This window comes from Budorcas taxicolor, chromosome 18 (genome assembly GCF_023091745.1).
Source record: "Budorcas taxicolor isolate Tak-1 chromosome 18, Takin1.1, whole genome shotgun sequence".
Lineage (NCBI taxonomy): Eukaryota > Metazoa > Chordata > Mammalia > Artiodactyla > Bovidae > Budorcas > Budorcas taxicolor.
The window spans coordinates 67,385,542-67,407,462 of record NC_068927.1 but is presented as its reverse complement, the minus strand read 5'-3'; the positions used below and the strand labels follow the sequence as shown (position 1 = coordinate 67,407,462).

Sequence of the window (21,921 nt, the reverse complement as noted above, 5' to 3'; positions counted from 1 at the left end):
TGCCCCTTTAAGAACGAACAAGAGGCTTCTAAGTCCTTGGACGGGTGAACTCCATTTCCCAGCGCCCCTGGGGTCTCTAAACTTGTCAGAGTGCAAAGGGGTGGGGCGAGTTACCCCGTAGCGTGAGGACTACATAACCCAGAGTACTCTGCTGTGCAGCCTTGCTGAGCCAATGAAGGCTCAGAACAGGCGTTTCCGTGCGTGGCTCCCAGCGAGGGGCGGGGCTTCCGGCGTCCTCCTCCGGGCGGTCATTTTGGCTGCTCGGGTGTGTTCGTCCGGACAGAAGTTCCGGAGCCGTGAGCCGGGGCCGACAGAACAGGACCGACAAAGCGTCAGAGGAGTCCCGCTGCACAGAAGCGAGTCTGAGGTTCGGCCGCAGCACCGCGCGAGATGATTCGCACCAGGGCCGGTTTAAGACCCGCCGGCCCGCTCCCGGACCCACTCCGCCCAAGGGCCTGGATGGCTGCGGCCGATCGGAGGGACCCGCCGCAGGTAAGCGCTTGTCCTCGGGCCCTCCCTACCCTCACGCTATCAGACACTGACGTCCGGAGTGCCCTCGTCCCTGCAGCCCAGCCCCCGGTGTCCGGGACGGTGAGGCGTTAGTACACGTGCTCTTGTTTCTGACAGTGGTTGTGAATAAACTTCACATTCCAGTTTTCCAGTGTAATCTTACCATCTGGGGTGTGATTAGATGAGGGAGAGGGATACAGGCAGAGGAACCGGGATGTACGAAGGCCTGGAGCTGCGACTGAGCTCTGGGAATTCGGGAACTCTGGGCTCCGTTGTGCCCGGCGAGGAACAAAGTTTGAGGCGGAGTTACTCCTGGAATAGCAGGCTGAGGGCTCTGCATATATTCTCAGGATTCTAAGAGCTGTGGGAAATACCATACTACGTTAGGTTTTCAAAAGTCTTCCAAAAGCTGTTTAACAGCCTTTGGATAAGCAGACCGAAGGAGAAGGATGAAGACGCTGGGGCACCAGGAGGTTGGATCTTTGTTCAAGCACGCAGAGCTAGTAAGATGAGATACTGAGGCACAGAAGTTAGGCATTCAGCCCAAGGGCCAGGCGTGCGCTCATAGCGGCCTGAACCCCGTGAAACCTGCCATTATATTCGTTCATCTGTAGCCTGTGTCTTAAAGCATGACTGCAGAAACGTTTGTGGGACCTGTGTAGGTATGTGTAATGTGTCCCAGACTGCTGCTGTTCCCTTCCCCAACCCATATATTCTCTGAATTGTGGTGACCCGGGATTCTCTTTATACATTGTTTGTTTATGGCTGTGCTGGGTCTTCCTTGCTGCGCAGGCGTTTCTCTAGCTGTCGTGACTGGGGCTGCTCTTGGCGAGGTGTATGGGCTTTTGCATTGTGGTGGCTTCTCTCGTGGAGCGTGGCTTCAGTAGCTGTGGCGCATTGTCTTAGTGACTCTCGCAGCTTGTGAGTCTTCCCTGACCGGGGATCGGATCTGCGTCCACTGCTTTGGCAGGCAGATTCTTACCACTGCACCACCAGCGAACTTCCTGCTGTGGGATTCTTTAAGGACCTAAGCCTAGGGTCCTGAGTCTACCAAAGATTGTATAGAAGTGTTTCCATTTCTGGCACCTAATGTAAATGGATGTGGAAATGTTATCCAAGTACCAGGATGTGAAAGTGCTTAGAGGTAGAGCTGAGGTGGGATCATTAAGATCTTTCCATTAGGTGGGAAGAAGGAGCAAGAGAACAGAATTCAGTACTGGAACGGCTGCCTAAGAAATTGGGTATCTGTTCTGGAGGTGATAGGAAGTTTGAATCAGAAGAGGGGAACGACCTTGCCTAGCTCCATGCATAGGAGAAGGAAATGGCCACCCACTCCAGTGTTCTCGCCTGGAGAATCCCAGGGACGGGGGAGCCTGGTGGGCTGACGTCTGTGGGGTCGCACAGAGTCGGACACGACTGAAGCGACCTAGCAGCAGCAGCTCCATTCATTCATTTATTTGGGGGGGGGGGGTGCGTCTTATTGCAGTGGCTTCTTGTGGCAGAGCTTGGGCTCTGGTGCGAGTGGGCTTCAGTAGTTGTGGCGCATGGGCTCAACAGCTGTGCCTCCGGGCTTGCAGTTGATCTGCAGCACGTGGAATCCTCCTGAATCACCGATCGAACCCGTGACTCCTGCACTGGCAGGTCGGCTCTTTAACACGGCCTCCAGGAAAGCCCTGACCCAGCTCTTAGCTGTGTCCGTAGGGCTGCACAGTGGAGACCAGATTGTGAGACTGAGGGAAGAGAAAGGAAAGCCAGTGTGGAGGCTCCTGCAGTAGTCCACTGGAGGGTTTATGGAGCAGAGTGGTAGCTTAGAAGTGGCTCGATTCTGGATGTTTTTATTATGAGATAACTGGATTTTCCAATGAGGAAGGAAAGTGTCTTTCTCTGCATGGGTGGTTATGACAAAGTACCATAAAGTAGATGACTTATAAATACCAGGAGTTTTTTTCCCTGGAGGCTGGAAGTCCAAGATCAGGGTGCCTGCATGCTGAGGTTCTATGTCTGGTGAGGGCCTGCTTCCTGGTTCCTAGAAGCCATGTTCCGTGTCCTTATGTGGTGAGCAGAGAGGATCAAGCTCTCCTGAATTTTATAAGGGTGACAATCTCTCCTTTGTGGGGCCTACCTTCATGGTCTCATCTAATTTACTCCCAAAGGTTCTCGCTCCTAATACCATAAAATTGGGAGGTTCTGTGTCAACTATGAATTCTGGGAGGACATAAACATTCACTCTCTAACACTGAGAGAGTGAAACAGATGAACCTAGGTAGTCTTTTTTTTTTTTTTTAACATATTTGTGTGATTGAATTACATTAGTTTCAGTTGTACAATATAATAATTGGATATTTATATACATTACAAAATGATGGGAAACATTCTGTTACTGTGTGTTACCATACAGAGTTCAGTTCAATTCAGTCGCGCAGTCGTGTCCGACTCTTTGCGACCCCATGAATCGCAGCACGGCAGGCCGCCCTGTCGGTCACCAACTCCCGGAGTTCACTCAGACTCACATCGATCGAGTCAGTGATGCCATCCAGCCATCTCATCCTCTGTCGTCCCCTTCTCCTCCTGCCCCCAATCCCTCCCAGCATCAGAGTCTTTTCCAATGAGTCAACTCTTCTCATGAGGTGGCCAGAGTACCGGAGTTTCAGCTTTAGCATCCGTCCTTCCAAAGAAATCCCAGGGCTGATCTCCTTCAGAATGGACTGATTGGATCTCCTTGCAGTCCAAGGGACCCTCAAGAGTCTTCTCCAACACCACAGTTCAAAAGCATCAATTCTTCGGCGTTCAGCCTTCTTCACAGTCCAACTCTCACATCCATACACGACCACAGGAAAATCCATAGCCTTGACTAGACAGACCTTAGTCGGCAAAGTAATGTCTCTGCTTTTGAATATGCTATCTAGGTTGGTCATAACTCCTTCCAATAAGTAAGCGTCTTTTAATTTCATGGCTGCAATCACCATGTGCAGTAATTTTGGAGCCCCCAAAAATAAAGTCTGACACTGTTTCCACTGTTTCCCCATCTATTTCCCATGAACTGATGGGACCAGATGCCATGAGCTTCTTTTTCTGAATGTTGAGCTTTAAGCCAACTTTTTCGCTCTCCTCTTTCACTTTCATCAGGAGGCTTTTTAGTTCCTCTTTACTTTCTGCCATAAGGGTGGTGTCATCTGCATATCTGAGGTGATTGATATTTCTCCCCGCAATCTTGATTCCAGCTTGTGTTTCTTCCAGTCCAGCGTTTCTCATGATGTACTCTGCATAGAAGTGAAATAAGCAGGGTGACAATATACAGCCTTGACGTACTCCTTTGCCTATTTGGAACCAGTCTGTTGTTCCATGTCCACTTCTAACTGTTGCTTCCTGACCTGCATACAGATTTCTCAAGAGGCAGGTCAGGTGGTCTGGTATTCCCATCTCTTTCAGAATTTTCCACAGTTTATTGTGATCCACACAGTCAAAGGCTTTGGCATAGTCAATAAAGCAGAAATAGATGTTTTTCTGGAACTCGCTTGCTTTTTCCGTGATCCAGTGGATGTTGGCAATTTGATCTCAGGTTCCTCTGCCTTTTCCAAAACCACCTTGAACATCAGGAAGTTCACGGTTCACGTATTACTGAAGCCTGCCTTGGAGAATTTTGAGCATTACTTTGCTAGCATGTGAGATGAGTGCAATTGTGCGGTAGTTTGAGCATTCTTTGGCATTGCCTTTCTTTGGGATTGGAATGAAAACTGACCTTTTCCAGTCCTGTGGCCACTGCTGAGTTTTCCAAATGTTCTGGCATATTGAGTGCAGCACTTTGGTAGCATCATCTTTCAGGATTTGAAATAGCTCCACTGGAATGCCATCACCTCCACTAGCTTTGTTCGTAGTGATGCTTTCTAAGGCCCACTTGACTTCACATTCCAGGATGTCTGGCTCTAGATTAGTGATCACACCATCGTGATTACCTGGGTCGTGAAGATCTTTTTCGTACAGTTCTGTGTATTCTTGGCACCTCTTCTTAATATCTTCTGCTTCTGTTAGATCCAGACCATTTCTGTCCTTTATCGAGCCCATCTTTGCATGAAATGTTCCCTTGGTATCTCTAATTTTCTTGAAGAGATCTGTAGTCTTTCCCATTCTGTTCTTTTCCTCTATTTCTTTGCATTGATCACTGAAGAAGGCTTTCTTATCTCTTCTTGCTATTCTTTGGAACTCTGCATTCAGATGCTTATATCTTTCCTTTCCTCCTTGGCTTTTCGCTTCTCTTCTTTTCACAGCTATTTGTAAGGTCTCCCCAGATACCCATTTTGCTTTTTTGCATTTCTTTTCCATGGGGCTGGTCTTGATCCCTGTCTCCTGTACAGTGTCACGAACCTCATTCCATAGTTCATCAGGCACTCTATCAATCAGATCTAGGCCCTTAAATCTATTTCTCACTTCCACTGTATAATCATAAGGGATTTGATTTAGGTCATACCTGAATGGTCTAGCGGTTTTCCCTACTTTCTTCAGTTTAAGTCTGAATTTGGTAATAAGGAGTTCATGATCTGAGCCACAGTCAGCTCCTGGTCTCGTTTTTATTGACTGTATAGCGCTTCTCCATCTTTGGCTGCAAAGAATATAATCAGTCTGATTTTGGTGTTGACCATCTGGTGATGTCCATGTGTAGAGTCTTGTCTTGTGTTGTTGGAAGAGGGTGTTTGCTATGACCAGTGCATTTTCTTGGCAAAACTCTATTAGTCTTTGCCCTGCTTCATTCCACATTCCAAGGCCAAATTTGCCTGTTACTCCAGGTGTTTCTTGATTTCCTACTTTTGCATTCCTGTCCCCTAGAATGAAAAGGACATCTTTTTTGGGGTGTTAGTTCTAAAAGTTCTTGTAGGTCTTCATAGAACCGTTCAACTTCAGCTTCTTCAGCGTTACTGGTTGGGGCATAAACTTGGGTTACCATGATATTGAATGGTTTGCCTTTGAAACGAACAGAGATCATTCTGTCGTTTTTGAGATTGCATCCAAGTACTGCATTTCGGACTCTTGTTGACCATGATGGCTACTCCATTTCTTCTGAGGGATTCCTGCCCACAGTAGTAGATATAATGGTCACCAAGTTAAATTAACCCATTCCGGTCCATTTTAGTTCACTGATTCCTAGAAGGTCAACGTTCACTCTTGCCATCTCTTGTTTGACCACTTCCAATTTGCCTTGATTCATGGACCTGACATTCCAGGTTCCTATGCAATATTGCTCTTTACAGCATCGGACCTTGCTTCTATCACCAGTCACATCCACAGCTGGGTATTGTTTTTGCTTTGGCTCCATCCCTTCATTCTTTCTGGAGTTATTTCTCCACTGATCTCCAGTAGCATATTGGGCACCTACTGACCTGGGGAGTTCCTCTTTCAGTATCCTATCATTTTGCCTTTTCATACTGTTCATGGGGTTCTCAAGGCAAGAATACTGAAGTGGCTTTCCATTCCCTTCTCCAGTGGACCACATTCTGTCAGACCTCTCCACCATGACCCACCCGTCTTTGGTTGCCCCATGGGCATCGCTTAGTTAGACATTGAGTTGTCATCATTGAGTTAGACAAGGCTGTGGTCCTAGTGTGATTAAATTGACCAGTTTTCTGTGAGTATGGTTTCAGTGTGTCTGCCCTCTGATGCCCTCTTGCAACATCTACCATCTTACTTGGGTTTCTCTTACCTTGAGCGTGGGATATCTCTTCACGGCTGCTCCAGCAAAGGGCTGCTGCTGCTCCTTACCTTGAACCATACAGAGTTACTACAGTATTATTGACTGTATTCCCTGCGCTGTACTCAGGAGTCCCCAGCCTGTGGGCTGCAGACTGCTAGCTCTTGTCAGATCTGGAGCATCATTAGATTAGAAATAAAGTGCACAATAAATATAATGTGCATAAATCAGCCCGAAACCATCCTCCCCTGGTCTGTGAAAAATTGTCCTCCATAAGACCAGTCCCTGGTGTCAGAAAGGTAGGGACCCCTGCTTGCATCCTTGACTTATGTGTCTCATAACTGGAAGTCTGCTTTGCAGTCGCCATGAGGCTTTTGTTTGTCTGCGTGTGGTCTCTGTTGTGTTGTGAAGGCGTGTTTGATGCGGTGCAGAGCCTCACTGTGGTGCTCGGGCTCCAGTGTGTGCCGGCTTCCATAGTTGCTGCTCGCAGGCCTAGCTGCCCTGCAGCATGTGGGATTCTAGTTTCCCACCAAGGGATCGAACCCGGGTGCCTTGCACTGCCAGGCAGATTCTTAACCATTGGGCTGCCAGGGAAGTCCCTCCCATGCAGTTTTTATATATGTATATATATACATACACATAACATGAAAATATATGTGTTATATGTTTTAAGTTGCTGGGTTCTTCATGTCAAATGAGTTTCCAATACCCTGCATTTGTGCTCTCCACTTCTCATAATTGCTGGTGTTGGTGCCATATTTGTGTGTGGGTGATTTCCTACCTTGACTGTATGTGAGCTTTTACCCGTGAGCTTTCCCATTTGTAGTTTTCTTGTTTCTAGCTGTGGCCTTTTCCTTTTAGAGAAGTTCCTTTGGCATATGTGCTAAAGCTGGTTTGGTGGTGCTGAATTCTCTTAGCTTTTGCTTGTTTGTAAAGCTTTTGACTTCTTGGTCGAATCTGAACGAGAGCCTTGCTGAGTAGAGTATTCTTTGTTGGAGGTTTATAGCTTTTCTGCCTTGCTGAGTTTCTGCTGGAAAATCAGCTGATAACCTTATGGGAATTCCTTTGTATATACTTACTGCTTTTCCCTTGTTGCTTTTTTTGGTCCTGGGCACATTGAGCAGCTCTCGGGTCTTAGTTCCCCGACTACAAATTAAACCCGGGTCACAGCTGAGAAAGCACTGAGTCCTAACCACTGGACTGCCAGGGAATTCCCAAGTTCTGTCTATTTCAGTGATGTATTTATGATTATATGTGCTGTCAAAATATGCAGAATTGTACATTAGACAGAGGACATTTTACAGTATATACTATAGAAAATTAAGACAAATCCCAGAGACTTTTATTATTTTAAATCGAGTGGTCATGAAAGGACTCTAATAAAAAGACATTAGGACTGGTGATCTAGTGGTTAAGAATCCATCTTCCAATGCAGGAAATGCAGCTTTGATCCCTGGCAAGGGAACTAAGATTCCGCCTGCCCCAGGACAAGTATGCCCACATGCCACAACCAGAGAGGCCTGCGTGCTGCAATGAACAGCCCACATACCTCAGCTAAGACCTGATGCAGCCAAATAAATAAATCTTAAAAATAAAAAAGATGTTAGACCAAGTGGTCAAGTGGCTAAGCTCCCGAGCTCCCAATGCCAGGGCCCTAGTCAGGGAACTGTCAGGCAGATTATCTCACTACTGCTGACCAGGAAATGCCAGGTTGACTGATTTAAGGTTTGGTTTCTGGGGAAGGCTGAAACTGAACTTAGGTAGTGTTGGTTTGGTCAGTAAAGCTCAGTTCAAGTGACTCCATTTTGGGCCAGTTGTCTCTCTTTTTTTTTTAAACAATTCTTTAAATTTTTATTTTAGATGGAGGTATTATTGATAAAAAGTGTTGTATTAGTGTCAGGTGTGCAGCAGAGTGGCTCGGTTATACATATACATGTATCCACTCTTTTTCAGATTCTCACCCCTTATACATTATTCCAGAATATTGAGTAGAGCTCTTGTGCTATACGGTAGGTCCTTGTTGGTTGCTTATCTGTTTTATTTAGTGTGTGTGTGTGTGTGTGTGTGTGTGTGCTCAGTTGTGTCTGACTCTTTGTGACCCTATGGACTGTAGCCCACCAGGCTCCTCTGTCCATGGAATTTTCCAGGCAAGAATACTGGAGTGGGTTGCCATTCCATTCTCCATTTATTTATAGTAGTGGATATGTTCATTCCAAACTCCCAATTTATCTGCCCACCACCTTTCCCTTTGATAATCATGATCCTTTTCAAAGTCTAATCTGTTTCTATTTTATAAATAAGTTTCTTTGTGAAGATTTGTATCATCTTTTTAAGATTCTGCATTAAGTGGCACCATATTTGTCTTACTTCGCTTAGTATGATAATCTCTCTTATTTCAGTCTCTTTTATGGCCAGTAGTATTCTGTTGTATGTGTGTATATGTCTGTGTCTCTGTGTGTGTGCGGCGTGTATGTGTGTATACATGCCGCTTCTCTGTTATCCATTCCTCTGCCGATGGGTATTTAAGTTGCTTCTGTGCTTGGCTGTTGTAAATAGTGCTGCAGTAGACACTGGGGTGCATGGGTGCATGTATTTTTCTTGCTTGCTTTCTCTTCCTTCCTCGCTACCATCCTCCCTTCCACTCTCCCCGGCTTGCAGGATTTCAGTTCCCTCCAGGAACTGAACTGGGCCCAGAGCTGTAAAGCCCAGAATCATAACCACTAGGCCACTTAAGGAACTTTCTTAAGTGGCATGTATCTTTTCAAATTACAGTTTTCTCCTGTTAATATGTCCAGGAGTGGGTGTTTTAAACAACTTTAAGGAGAATACATTTTGTGAAACAGAAGTAGTTTTCCGAAATTTACAATCTTTAGATTTGACATCCACAATGTTAGGACTGTTGGAGATATTTCATTTTTCTTGAACACAAACTACAGTTGAATTTTAGATGGATGCAATATCATCTCCATGGTGTATCATAGCAGTTTGCAGCAGATGTTGGAATTCTTATTTGTAAGTGAAACTCTCCTTATACCACAACCACCAATTAGGGGAGTGGAATTGGATCCTACCCCAGTGACTGTAGGCACAGCTTCATGCGCTCGTCACTCACTGCCTGTAGCATGTGCTGGCTTAGAGAGAAGATTTTCAGAATGACTGGCTAGGGTGTCAGCTAGGTTCTCTGCTCTTTAGAGACGTGCAGTCCTGGGTTGAATCATCACTGCTCTAAGATGTCGCTGTTCCCATTGGCTAACAAGATTCCACATGGTGATTTCCTTTTCAGCCTCACCTTCACTTAGCTGAGGAACATTCAGAAAATCTAGGACATCTTCTCCTGAACTGTCTTAGTAATTATACATATTGCAGTACTTTGAGGTAGGAGAGCTCACATCCGTCATTTAGAACTTCCAAACCCCGTTCACCTGAACTCCTGTGCTCATGTCCCTGGACCAGCAGCTTTTCCATTTCCTGTTCTCCTCTCCAGATTGCAGTTCTTGGCTCAATCTCTTTCTTAAACTTTCAGGAGGGCCAGCAAATCTTAACTGTTGCTTCGTTAAGTTCCCTGGTGTGACTCCCTTCTCTGTTGATATTCAGCTCCTGCCACCCACAGAAAGAGCAGAGCTCGCCATGTGAAACCAGTGTCTGCTTCCTAACCTAAAACAAATCAGTTTAACTCAGATGCCAGCTAAGGGCCATGCCCTCATGTCTTAATTTGTCTGCGGACTGGTTCTTGATCAGATCTCATGACTGGTGACCTACTACTGTGCTCTCCTTCAGTCTCTTTTCAAAGTAACTTTATGAACACTTATTCCTTCTAGAAATAGTTTTTCCTCTCAGTGATCCGGTGCATTTTGTGTTCTACTGTCTCTGTCATCTTTTACAACTGAACTTTACATTTATTTTTAATATTTAATTTATTCTTCTGTGTCTGGTCTTAGTTTTGGCATGAAACCTCTCAGTTCCAGCATGTGGGATCCAGTTTCTAGATCAGGATTGAACCCGGACTCCCTGCATTGGGAGCGTGTAGTCTTAGCCACTGGACCACCAGGAAACCCCTAGAACTGAACTCTTAAAAGAGCGTTGCTTTCTTCTCTCTCCTGATGATGTCGACAATATAGCTCTGTGTTTTCAAGTTTCGTGTATTAGCCTCACAGCTCCATTGTTACTAACAAAGTCCGAAATCCAATGGTAAGTTTAAGATCTTGTTTACATTTCCTCTCAGAAGCGTTTGCCGCAGTGGACATTTTGATTCTTTTTGGCTATGCTGGACCTTCATTGCTGCGGGCTTTCTCTAATTGCAGTTCACAGACGTCTTGTTGCAGCGGCTTCTCGTGTCGTGGTGCACAGGCTTAGTTGTTCCGTGGCATGAGCGATCTTCCCAGACCAGGGGTCCAACCAGTGTCCCCTCCATTGCAAGGTGGATTCTTAACCACTGGACCACCAGGGAAGTCCCATGCATATATTTTTTTTTTAAGTAATAATGCTTTATTGAAGTGCTATTCATATGACATGGAAATACCATGACAGGTATTGGGGTACATGTATCCTTTAGAACCACGGTTTTCTCCAGGTACATGCCCAGGAGTGGGACTGCTGGGTCATATTGTAAGGAACCTCCATACTGTTTCCCAAAGTGGCTGTACCAATCTTATCAGGTTGGCAAAAAGTTCATTGGGGTTTTGCTGTAAGATCTTAGAGAAAACCCAGACAAACTTTTTGGCTAATATGTACATTCCCACCAACAGTGTAGGAGGCTTCAATAACAGTCTGACCTGATGGTAATACAAGTGAAAACTTGTGAGAACTATGAAATAATGCACATAGTTGGGTCTTCTCTTCCCTACTTTGCACTCTGCTGGCACAACTGACTATATTTCTCTGTCTTACCTCTCCTGAGGTTGAAGGGATTTAGTATCTTTAACTTTCCTAAGGAAAACTGATGAACAGTAAAATAATATTGGGACGTCCCAGATAGCTCAGTGGGTTAAGAATCTGCCTGCAGTGCAAGAGACACAGGAGATGCAGGTTTGATCCATGGGTCAGGAAGATCCCCCAGAGGAGAGCACGGCAACCCACTCCAGTATTCTTGCCTGGAGAATCTCATGGACAGAGGAGCCTGCCCAGCTACAGTCCATAGTGTCACAAAGAGTCACACACGACTGAAGTAGTTAACTAAGCACAGTATGGTCATATTAGGGGAATCCAATATACTGGTATCTGAAGAAGACAGGTTTTGAGATATGATCCACTTCAGAATAAAAGGGTAGCATATAGCAAATGGAAAACATGCTCAACATGTTTGATCATTAATATAAAAATTTTGTAACTAATATTCAGTTCAGTTCAGTTGCTCAGTCGTGTCCGACTCTTTGCAACCCCATGAATTGCAGCACGCCAGGCCTCCCTGTCCATCACCAAGTCCCAGAGTTCACTCAAACTAACGTGCATCGAGTCAGTGATGCCATCCAACCATCTCATCCTCTTGTCATCCCCTTCTCTTCCTGCCCCCTATCCCTCCCAGCATCAGAGTCTTTTCCAATGAGTCAACTCTTCGCATGAGGTGGCCAAAGTATTGGAATTTCAGCTTCAGCATCAGTCCTTCCAAAGAACACCCAGGACTGATCTCCTTTAGAATGGACTGGTTGGATCTCTTTGCAGTCCAAGGGACTCTCAAGAGTCTTCTCCAACACCACAGTTCAAAAGCATCAATTCTTTGGTGCTCAGCTTTCTTCATAGTCCCAACTTTCACATCCATACATGACCACTGGAAAAACCATAGCGTTGACTAGACGGACCTTTGTTAGCAAAGTAATGTCTCTGCCTTTGAATATACTATCTAGGTTGCTCAAAATTTTCCTTCCCAGGACTAAGCATCTTTTAATTTCATGGCTGCAATCACCATCCTCAGTAATTTTGGAGCCCAAAAAATAAAATCTGACACTGTTTCCATTGTTTCCCCGTCCATTTCCCATGAAGTGATGGGACCAGATGCCATGATCTTCATTTTCCGAATATTGAGCTTTAAGCCAACTTTTTCACTCTCCTCTTTCATTTTCATCAAGAGGCTTTTTAGTTCCTCTTCACTTTCTGCCTTAAGGATGGTATCATCTGCATATCTGAGGTTATTGATATTTCTGCCAATCTTGATTCCAGCTTGTGCTTCTTCCAGCCCAGGGTTTCTCATGATGTACTCTGCAAATAAGTTAAATAAGCAGGGTGACAATATACAGCCTTGACCTACTCCTTTTCCTATTTGGAACCAGTCTGTTGTTCCATGTCCAGTTCTAACTGTTGCTTCCTGGCCTGCATACAGATTTCTCAAGAGGCAGGTCAGGTGGTCTGGTATTCCCATCTCTTTCAGAATTTTCCAGTTTATTGTGATCCACACAGTCAAAGGCTTTGGCATAGTCAATAAAGCAGAAATAGATGTTTTTCTGAAACTCTCTTCCTTTTTCCATGATCCAGCAGATGTTAGCAATTTGATGTCTGGTTCCTCTGCCTTTTCTAAAACCAGCTTGAACGTCAGGAAGTTCATGGTTCTCGTATTGCTGAAGCCTGCCTTGGAGAATTTTGAGCATTATTTTACTAGCGTGTGAGATGAGTGCAATACAGACTCTTAAAAAATCGTAGAAAAGTGGGCACAATAATAGGCAAAAAGAAAAAACCCACAAGAAGTCATCATATAGTTACAAGTGAACTGACACACAGCCAAAATAATTTCATTTATAATCCTGGTCTATTTCCCTCAGCAATTGCTTATCTTAAGGCAAACTCTAAAAGCCATGTCATTACATCTATAAAAGTTCAAGTAAGGGAATTCCCTGGTGGGCCAGGGGTTAGGACTCCATGATTTCACTGCTGAGGGTGTGAGTTCAGTCCTTGGTCAGGGAGCTAAGATCCTACAAGCCATGAAGTATGGCCAAAAAGAAAAAAAGCACGTAAGTGTCTGTAATAGGCTAGGACTGTTTGCTGTTTAATTGTAGTGTCTTTATCATATGTAACTATAAACAGTTTCTCCATGTTATGCAGTACCGAACAGTGTTCCAGTTTTCCTGGGTATTTTATTTCTAATATGTATGTCACTTCTCTATTGAGCTTTGGCTGTGGCAGGCCTTGGTTGCAGCGTGCAGGCGGTTCATCACAGGCTTTCCTTTAGCTGCGGTGCGAGGGCTCGGTAGATGCAGCTGCTGGGCTTACTTCCCCTGTGGCATGCGGGGTCTTCGTTTCCTCAAACCTAGGTTCCCTGTTTGGGAAGGTGGTCTTTTTCCTTTTTTTTTTTTAAAGAAGGCATATTTTTAACTACTGGGCCACCAGGGAAGTCTCTAGATTTTTTTTTTTTTTTTAATATTTATTTATTTGTCTTCACTGGGTCTTGTGGCATGTGGGATCTAGTTCCTTGACTAGGGATTGAACCTGAGGCTCAAGCACGGAGTCTTGGCCTCTGAACCGCCAGGGAAGTCCTGCCGATGGTGATTCTTGCCGGTACCGTCAATATGGGTGATGGTTCTGCTCCCCCTTTTCCTCTATTAGGTGGAATGGGCTTTTTACAAATACGGAAGTTACGGGAGAAGAAGTTCAGACAGAAAAAGATACAAAATATCTTGTTTCTTATTCCTCCTTTCCCAGGGGGATGATTCGGTCCTTTGCCTTTCTCCAAAATGAGGGTTTTGGGGTTTTTTCTTAGTAGTAGTAACAATACATGTAAAGGAGTTTTACAGATTTTTGCTTTGTAGACACAGTTGACCCTTAAACTGCCAACCCCCTACAAAATCACAGATTTGCGTATAACTTTTGATTCTCCCAAACCTGATTGCTAATAGTCTACTGTTGACCAGCATATATATTCTATTTTATATGTATTTTACACTTACACGTTAGAGAAAAGAAAACGCTCTTGAGAAAATCATAAGGAAAAAAAAATACATTTACAGTATTGTAATGCATAGCCACCAGGCACATGAAAAGATGCTCAACATTGTTAATTAGAGAAATGCAAATCAAAACCACAGTGATATCATTTCACAGCTGTCAGATGGCTGTCATCAAAAATACCACAAATAACAAAGATGTGAAAAAAGAGAGCGCGCCCTCCTACACGGTTAGCGGGAATGCAAATTGGTACAGCCTGTGAATAGGAATATGGAGGTTCCTTAAAAGAACTAAAACTAGAACTACCATAGGATTCAGCATTTCCACCCCTGGGTATTTATTTAAAAAAGAAAAAAAAAACCCACTGATTTGAAAAGATACATGCCCCCCAATGTTCATAACAGCATTATTTACAATAGCCAAGAAATATATGGGAGGAACCTATGATGATCAACAGATGAATGAATAAAGATGTGGGATATCTATCTATAAATGCATATATCTTTTATATATTTATTATATATACTGTTTGCATATATTTAATGGAATAAAATACTACGCAGCCATCAAAAGAATGACATTTTTCCATATGCAACATGGATGGACTTGGAGGGTATTATGCTTAGTGAAATAATTCAAAGAGAAAGACAAATACTGTATGATATCACTTTTATGTGGAATCTAAACAAAACAAACTGGTGAAGATAACAAAAACAAACAGATTCACAATATAGAGAACAAACTAGTGGTTACTAGCAAGGAAAAGGGATATGATAGAAGTAGCATACTTAGAGGTACAAACTACTAGGTGTGAAATAAGCTACAAGCATATATTCTACACAGAGGGTATAGTCGATACGTTATAACTGTAAATCAAGTGTAAGCTTTAAAAAGTGGCAATCTCTATGTTGTGTACCTGAAACTTATATAATGTTGTAAATCAACTCTACCTTAATTAAAAATAAGATAATGTGAAAAAATTCATATTTACGCATATTCATATGTCAGTAACGAACCAGCAATATGATTGGTCCACGGTAGCCTAGCTTATACACTAGTGAATGGTTGATTATAAGAGTTTTTACTGATTTTCATGTTTTATTCATGGTGATCCTTAAATTAAGGGTGAGCATGTACAAATTAAAGCATAGGATTAATAAATGGTAATAGACTTCTGGTTTAATTAATAAGATTTGCTGCAATGGATTTGAGATTTTGTTGTCAAAATATGTTAAAATGAATTAAGCTTAATAAGAACTTTTTAATTTGATATTGTTTTATTGTCATCATGACCACTTTTACCTCATTAACATTTTTATTTATGGCTGCGTTGGGTAACAGAGACGTATTCCTTCATGTGATCATTTATTCAGAAAACATTTTATCATGATATCCTATTTAAGTAGTTACTTTGCTTATGTTGTGGTTGCTAGTTTTTGTTGCAGACCATTCCAGTTCAAAAATGGTAACTATTTGTAAAGACATGGCAATTCCTAACATTGAAAATGTCTGAATTACCCTTTTTTGTAGCAGGTATTATGACTAAAGGGCTTATTCTGTTTTCTTCATTTCATTTTCTTTTTCAAATTTATTTGTAATTGGAGGATAATTGCTTTACAATACTGTGTTTGTTTCTGCCATACATCAACGTGGATCAGGCAGTTTCTGTCTGACTTTTTAAATTTTTTCATTTCTCAAAAAAGTTTCTGTAGGGCGCCGACTCTTCCACTGTCTGTGTTTGCTCTAGTTTCAGTGCCCATATCATGCAAGTCTCCATCTTTGAAAGGAAGTCAAAAGCAGTCTTGAATAATCAGAACCCTTCTGCTGGACTGTCTAAGGCCGTTTCGTTTCCTGGCACTGGAATGTCGGCATCAGCTTCCCCCAGCGCGGGCTCAGAAGCACTCATCCCCATCACGTTGTCTTCTGCTCATTCCTCTGGTATGGGGCCAGTTAGCTCTGGAATTTCTCCAGGATCCATATCCTGAGACCCTTCACCTTCCCACCTGCCCACCTCCCCCAGCCACCATATATACAGTCTCTTTCATGATTTTCTTGACTGCCTTTGTTTTAAATCCTATGAAGTCATCTGGACACGTTCTTCTCCAGTAGCAATTTATTGTTTCAGACTTTATGGCTTTCACAGCTTTTTCTATAATAAGAGCATTTTAAGTAGTATAATCCTTCCTGACTTCTGTGGTGATTTCTTGATCAGAATCCTCGTCTATTGTAGCACTGATAATCTTTCCATAGAGGGCTGAATGTAATGGGCCTTACAAGAACTGTAAAAGGCAGTCCCTTACTTGCAAGATACTGATTTCAGAGACAAAGCAGCAATGGAACAAATTCAGAAAAATGGTTCTTGTCTAGGCCTTCTTGTGTAACCAAAGACATGTTTATCTTTTCCCACGGGTTAGCAGCTTTGTAATCAGGGGAGTCCTGATTATCAACCAGACTGCATTTGTACTACATGGTCAGAGGGTTTGGCGTAGTTGATAAAGCAGAAATAGATGTTTTTCTGGAACTCTTGTTTTTTCTGTGATACAACAGATGTTGGCAATTTGATCTCTGGTTCCTCTACCTTTTCTAAATCTACCTTGAACATCAGGAAGTTCTCATTTCACGTACCGTTGAAGCATGGCTTGGAGAATTTTGAGCATTACTTTGCTAGTCTGTGAGCTAAGTGCAATTGTGCAGTAGTTTGAACATTCTTTGGCATTAACTTTCTTTGGGATTGGAATGAAAACTGACCTTTTCCAGTCCTGTGGCCACTGCTGAATTCTCTAAATTTGCTGGCATATTGAGTATGGCACTTTCACAGTATCATCTTTTAGGATTTGAAATAGCTCCACTGGAATTCCATCAACCCTGCTAGCTTTGTTCGTACTGATGCTGCCTAAGGCCCACTTGACTTCGCATTCCAGGATGTCTGGCTCTAGATGAGTGATCACACCATCGTGATTACCTGGGTCGTGAAGATCTTTTTTGTACAGTTCTTCTGTGTATTCTTGCCACCTCTTAATATCTTCTGCTTCTGTTAGGTCCAGACCATTTCTGTCCTTTATTGTGCTCATCTTTGTTGAACTGTTCCCTTGGTATCTCTGATTTTCTTGAAGAGATCTCTAGTCTTTCCCATTCTGTTGTTTTCCTCTGTTGCTTTGCATTGATCGCTAAGGAAGTCTTTCTTATCTCTCCTTGCTGTTCTTTGGAACTCTGCATTCAGTTGGGTATATTTTTGCTCTTCTCCTTTGCCTTTTGCTTCTCTTCTTTTCCCAGCTATTTGTAAGACCTCGTCAGACAACCATTTTGCCTTTTTGCGTTTCTTTTTCTTGGAGATGGTCTTGATCACTGCCTCCGTCCACAGTTCTTCAGGCACTCCGTCTATCAGATCTGATCCTTTGAATCTATTCTCACTTCCACTGTATAATCGTAAGGGATTTGATTTAGGTCATACCTGAATGGTCTAGTGGTTTTCCCTACTTTCTTCGATTTAAGTCTGAATTTGGTAATAAGGAGTTCATGATCTGAGCCACAGTCAGCTCCTGGTCTTGTTTTTGCTGACTATATAGAGCTTCTCCATCTTTGCCTGCAAAGAATACAATCAATCTGATTTCGGTATTGACCATCTGGTGATGTCCCTGTGTAGAATCTTCTCTTGTGTTGTTGGAAGAGGGTGTTTGCAATGACCAGTGCCTTCTCTTGGCAAAACTCTGTTAGCCTTTGCCCTGCTTCATTTTATACTCCAAGGCCAAACTTGCCTGTTACTCCATGTATCTCTTGACTTCCCACTTTTGTATTCCAGTCCCCTATGATGAAAAGGACATATTTTTTTGGTGGGTGGTAGAATTAACCTATCCTTTCCTGCCTTAAATCCTGGTGCTCACTTCTTCTCTTTACTAATAAATGTTCTTTGTAGTGTTGCTATATGATATTCTTAAATATATAGTAAGAATGTACATATTTTACTGTTGATATTCTGAATATGATATTCTTACTTGTAAGAGTAGGTAAGACTATGTATTAGATATTCTTATTAAGATATCTATCTTAAGATATTCTGAATATGGTATTCTTACTTTTTCTGGACTGTAAATTACGATCTGAAGGCTCAGCAGTAGAGAACATTTATTGATTATGTCCACAGCTGCCTAATGCTTACTGTGAGGATGCGGCATGGTTTATTCAGTCTCTCGGTGGTAGATACCAGGCTGGTTATTCTTTGTTACTATAAAACAGTCTATACCAAATAGCTTTGTTATTACAAAAGATTGCTCTTATTATTAAATTAAAATGATTTGTTAAGTGACCAAGTTAATTTTCTGGTATTAGAATTATCCACTATCTTTGTCACCGGATTCCTCTGATTCAAATAAAATCAGTTTCTAACATACTTTCTAAATTGATGGAGTAATTTCTCCTAACTTTAATTGGGGTATTATCTTCACTCAGACTGGGTTGGGATCCTTGGAAATTCCTCACTCTTTATAACTTTGTAATTCCAATTTGGGCATGAGATGAGACCTCTTTGGATCACTTGGTCTTTGCTGACAAGTTGGTCCTTTCTCTAAAGGGATCATCTGGTGGCAGCTTTTGGATTGAATGAAGCTGGATGTGAACATGTCTTCTATTTACACAGAAAGAATATGGGACTTTCCCCCAGCATGACTTGCCTCCTGAGTAGTTTCTAGGCCATTAAGCTTTGTATGCACACCTCTTTGAGATCAAAGTCTTAGCTCCATCCACTGAGTACTCTGACTTCTGCTGTTTCCTAGACTGGATCCTGAAACTCCTGGTGTAGATTGACATTCCTGTTAGCGTGGTGAGGAGCAAAAACAGAAGTATGGGGCGTGGGTATGTATGTATATCTTCCTGGTTCCTGGGACTTTCCAGATAGACTAAGAGGAAGTATTGTCAGTGTCTGTGATATTGATGTAGTGTGTTTGGACCTTGTCACCTGGGCTGATGCTTCCATTGTCTTTGTTCTTTACAGGTACAAGCAGTAAGTCCAATACATTCTCAGCAGTAGACTTTCTTCTGGACCTGCCTATGATGTCAGAGCCACATGTACCATCCTGATCCTGGTAAGCATGTTTGGCTTTTTTTTACTTATTCACTTCTATCTTTGTCCTTTGGATGACTCTGGTTATAAACCCAGGCCACTGGCCGATGGAAACCTTTCTTGTGTCTTTATGTTTCTCAGCATCTTGTCGCTTTGTGCTGATTAGCAGTGGCCGCTGTGTCTATGTTCTGCTTTGTGTGCTGGGTAGAGAGAACATCTTTTTCCAAAGATGTGGGCTCAGAAAGTTCCCTGTAGGATATTCAGTCATGAATTTAATAAACTTTCCTTTTATGTTTATAATCTTGTGAACTATTCCAGTTAATCTGTTGGGAATTTTACATTCACTGTTGAATAACAGTTGAAGTGATTCAGTAGTGGTAGGCTACAAAAGAATCTGTTGCAGGAAGGGAGACCCCTTCCATGGCTTGAGTGGGCTCTTGTCTGACACTCAGAAATGAATTGTCTGAGGAGACACATGTGCAGAAGACTATTGGGAAGGGGCATCCTGGCTGAGAGCAGGAGGGCAAGGAAACCCAAACGGACTGCTCTGCCACGTGGCTCACAGTCTCAGGTGTTCTGGTGATGCGGTTAGCTTCTGGTGTGGCTCCGGCCAGTCATCTCGCCTGGCCCATAGCCTGACTCGGGGGCCTTCCTGGTGATGCGAGCATCTCTCAGCTGAGGTGGGTTCCAGTGAGAAGGTCTTTGGAGGGTTGGTCACCTCCTCCCTCTTTTGCCCTTCCCTGAGTCTCCCGGTTAGTTTTCGGGTTAGTTTTGTCCTGCAGTACATGTTCTTTTTTGAGATTTCCTCTTGTGAGACAACTCAGGTAAGCGGGCCTGGCCAAGATGGGTGGTTTTGGTCAACAGTTCCCTAGCAAAAACTGTTGTGTAAATATTCAGAGATGTTGCTCTGAAGTCAAAAAACATCTGACTTTTTCAGATTTGGGGTTAGATGGTTGAAATCCAATGCCGCTTTGAGTTCTTTTCAATACCCCAGTTTTCTAATCATTAAGGAAGGAGCCCTGAACCTACTGCAGCATCTTTGTTTGGTGATTGGAGGTGTCATGATGGTTCTGCTGTACAGCAAAGTGAGTCAGCCATACGAATACACACGTCCCCCGACTCCCCCAAGTCGTCATGGAGCCCCGAGCTGAGCTCTCTGTGGTGTAACAGGTTCCCACTAGCTCTCTGTCTTACACACGTAGTGTATTCATGACAAATGTAATCTCCCAATTCATGCCCTCTGTCCCCTTCCCCTCCCCTCATCCACTCTCTGTGTCTGCATCTCTTATTTCTGCCCTGGCAGTAGGTTCACCTGTACCATTTTTCTAGATTCCACATACTTATGATAATTGCCTTTCTCTTTCTGACTTCACTCAGTATGACAGACTGTAGGTCCACCTACATCTGCAGATGAGCCAGTTGTGCTCCTTTTCATGGCTGAGTAAATACCCCATTGTGTGCATATACACGTAACACCTTTACCCATTCATCTGTTGACGGACATCTGTAGGTTGTTTCCATGTCTCAATATTGTAAAGAGTGCTCCAGTGAACATTGTCTTACACACACACACACATATATATATATCTTTTTGCATTAAGGTTTTTTTCAGAGCATATGCCCAGGATTGCTGGGTCATAATGGTAGTTCTATTTTTAGTTTTTCAAGGAACCTCCATACTGTTCTCCATAGTGACTATATCAGTTTACACTCCCACTAACAGTGCAGGACGGTTCCACATTCTCTCCAGCACTTACTGTTTGAGGATTTCTTGATGAAGGCCTTTGTGATTGATGTGAAGTGATACCTCATTGTAGTTTTGATTTTCATTTCACTAATAATTAGTGATGTGGAGTATTTTTTTCATGTGCCTCTTGGCCATCTGTATGTCTTCTTTCAAGAAGTGTCTATTTAGTTCTTCTGCCCATTTGTTTGCCTTTTGATGTTGGGCTCCATGAGTGTTTATATATTTTGGTCTAACTTTTTCTTTCTTCATGTGGGGCCCTAGTTGCAGCACATGGGATCTTCATTGCTTCATGCTGCATCTTTTGATGTGGCACGTGGGCTTAGTGCTTGTGGCACTGGTCTTAGTGCTTGTGGCACGTGGGCTTAGTGCTTGTGGCACGTGGGCTTAGTGCTTGTGGCACTGGGCTTAGTTGCTATGCAGCATGTGGGGTCTTAGTTCCCCGACTGAGGATTGAACCCACGTCCCCTCCATTGCAAGGCAGATTCTTAACCACTGGACCAACAGGGAAGCCCTATTTGTGTATTTTGGAGACTAGTCCTTGGCTGCTTTGCCTGCAAGTATTTTCTCCCATTCTGAGGGACATCTTTTCTTGTTTGTGGTTTCCTTTACTGTGCAGAAGCTTGTAAATTTAATTAGGTCCCATTTATTAATTTTTGTTTTTATTTTCATTACTGTGTGAGGTGCTTCAAAAAAGATCTTGCTGTGATTTATGTCAAAGAGTGTTTTCCCTAAGTTTTCCTCTAAGAGTCTTTTACAAGTTAGTATTACATTTTAGATCTTTAATCCATTTTAAGTTTATTTTTGAGTATCGTGTTAGGTAGTGTTTTTCTTGTTTTTTTTAAGGTAGTGTTTTAATTTCATTCTGTCTAGTTTTCCCAGCCCTACTTATAGAAGAGACTTCTTTTCTCCAGTATATGTTCTTGCCTCTCTTGTCATAGACTAGGTGACCCATAGATGTGTAGGTTTATCACTGGGCTTTCTGTCCTGTACCATTGATTTGTATTTCTGTTTTTGTTTCAGTGCCATACTGTCTTGGTTACTATAGCTTTGTACTATAGT

The 21,921-nt window shown here is 43.0% G+C and overlaps 1 protein-coding gene across 1 annotated transcript in view; it reads left to right on the top strand.

Annotated features, from left to right (window-relative positions):
- The first annotated feature begins 291 nt into the window (after positions 1-291).
- Positions 292-21,921, top strand: part of LOC128063769 (zinc finger protein 501-like) — a 34,786-nt gene continuing 13,156 nt past the window's right edge. The window contains exons 1-2 of the mRNA XM_052656581.1: positions 292-492; positions 19,047-19,137. The gene's annotated coding sequence lies outside the window, so the exon portion shown is untranslated. The remainder of the gene's footprint in view (positions 493-19,046; positions 19,138-21,921) is intronic.